We start from the raw sequence: 2,707 nt of genomic DNA, 5'->3' as shown, positions 1-2,707 counted from the left end.
TATGCCCCTATTATTAGATTCCGTTAACATAAGCTAATCAAACTTTATTAACTATGGTTATAACTTAGCTTAAGATATATAAAAGGTCCAAAACAACCCTTGTAAATGATTATTTTACAACAACAAAAAAACTTTTCAAAATTATATATGAAAAGGGTATAATGGTCATTTTATATATCAACTGTTTGTTAACGGATGGTTTTTCAACTAATTTAAACCCCACGGATATATACGCAATTATATGCATGATTCAAGGGTATGTAAGTAATTATCTTTTATTTACGGACAAATATGTATTTTTAAAATTATTCAGGGCTACACCAGCAAAACTCCAATAATAATAATAATAATAACAATAAGAATAAGAAGAAATAATAATAATAATAATAATAATAATAATAAATAAATAAATAAATGAATGAATAGATTATGAGGAGAATTTAGAAAAATAACATTTTAAATGGAAATTATTTTCATCTATAGTTATGGGAAAAGAGGCTAGGTCTAAATACCTTATGCCCATATATTTTCTTATTATCTTAGCTAAAACAAACACTAATATTGTTATATTCTATAACTAGATATTGTTACTGCAATATTAATTTTAGAATTAATAAGATGGTCTTAGTAGAATTATATAATTACATTAGAGATATTTATCTTTACAAGTATTTTCAGTATATTTTAGAAATAGATTCACAGAATAGCTTAAATTTATATTGTCAATTAGAATTATTATATTCTATTTTAAAAGAAATTAGAAATAAACACAAAGATTATGGCCCGTACACCAGTATGGAACCATTAACTTACAATTTAGATTGATCCGAGTATCCCCTCTTATTGCATTTCATTGGCTTTAAGATTGGTAGATAATTAAAATTGGTATCAGAGCTATGGATTATCTTATTGAAATTCCTGTAAACACTAATGAAGAATTAAACTTAGCTTTAACAAGAATAGAACAACTCTTAAGACCTTTAGAACTTTATATTTCTATGAATAATTTAAGGAAGAAAGACATAGTAAAAAATAGAAAAGCATTATGGTTAATACAGGTTCATAGAAATTTAAAAAATAAGAGTTATAATATTAGAAGATCGGAATCTTATACTAAAACTGTTCACAATAAAATAGATGACAATGGTAATAAATATTCTGTTACCACTTGGAATAAATTAAAAACATTAAATCCTAGAGGTTACGAAAATAGTCTTAATCAAATAAGTTATTATAAACATAGAATTCAAGCACAATATATTAATATAAATAATTTTCAATAATGTTATTTCTTCTAGATATTACAGATAGTAATCCTTATAGATATATAGAACCATATTTAAAAATGGTTAGAAAATATTTAACTAGGCATAATGTTAGAATTGAAGATCAAATTAGGTATAGATTTGCAGTTTGGTTATTAAATACATAAGACTATTTAGAAATAAAATATAGTATTTAAAAGAAGCTGAAGAAACTATACCTATTATTAAATATACAACAGACAAAAGAGGAAATATAAGTAGCCATATAAGATGGATAAAAAGAAAAATTTATCTCCCTGATGAACATAGAATAAGATTTGAAACATTAGATACCATGAGAAATAATTTAGTTATAGAATATAACAATATTAGTGTTTGTTTTAGCTAAGATAATAAGAAAATATATGGACATAAGATATTTAGACCTAGCCTCTTTTCCCATAACTATAGATGAAAATAATTTCCATTCAAAATGTTATTTTTCTAAAAATTCTCCTCATAATATGCATAGTAATAATTCTTGTTTAAATAGTATAATAGATATAATAATCTCTATAGGACAAAAAATTAGAAATTTTAGAAACAAAAATAGAAATTATAAATAAAAACTTAAAAATAAAAAATAAACCAATAGAAGACTTATTAAATAATAACGATTATGTTAAAAATCAAAATAATGATATAATAAAATTATTAAATAAATTAGAAGTCCTAATATAGACCATATCCTAGTAGTAGTACATAATGAAACTAGACAAATAAAAGACCAATATAATAATATAGAAAGACTACTAAAAGAGTTAAAACATTTAAGTATTACATAATGAGTAGTTATAGAAAAGATTCTTATTTTAAAGCATTAGAAGAAACTAAGGCATATATGCCTAGTGGTAGTAAAGGTTTAAGTACTTATGTAGCATCTGGAGTAGCATACCAAGAAATAATAAAACAAAATTATACCATAATTAATCTATTAATACAAATATTAGACAAATTAGAACAAGTAGATCATAAGTTAAAATTAATAGATGAAGAGAATAATGCAAAAGAAGCCACATCTAAAATTGACTCTTTAATCATGCAAATTAATAATTTAAAACTAGATGGCCAACCAAATATAATAAAGAAAAAAGAAAATAATAGTATATTATTTGGAAGAAAATGAACAAAATACAAGCCTTTAAAGAACAAAGTAACACTTTAGCCAGTACCTCAAAAAATATAACTAGTGAAAATAGTAGTATAGGTAAACCTTCATTCTTAAGCAAATATATAAATAAGAATAAAAATAATAATCTTACTTTAGAAGAAATAGTAGATATAGACAAAGATATACAAATATATAATAACAATCAAATAGAATTGTTAAATCCAAAAGTCTTATATAAAATAGGAAATTTAAACTTTAATACTCAGTAAATAAGAATTAATAGAGAAGAAGA

This window comes from Dioscorea cayenensis, chromosome 15, assembly GCF_009730915.1.
Source record: "Dioscorea cayenensis subsp. rotundata cultivar TDr96_F1 chromosome 15, TDr96_F1_v2_PseudoChromosome.rev07_lg8_w22 25.fasta, whole genome shotgun sequence".
Classification (NCBI taxonomy): domain Eukaryota; kingdom Viridiplantae; phylum Streptophyta; class Magnoliopsida; order Dioscoreales; family Dioscoreaceae; genus Dioscorea; species Dioscorea cayenensis.
Note: the sequence above shows the minus strand (reverse complement) of the source record.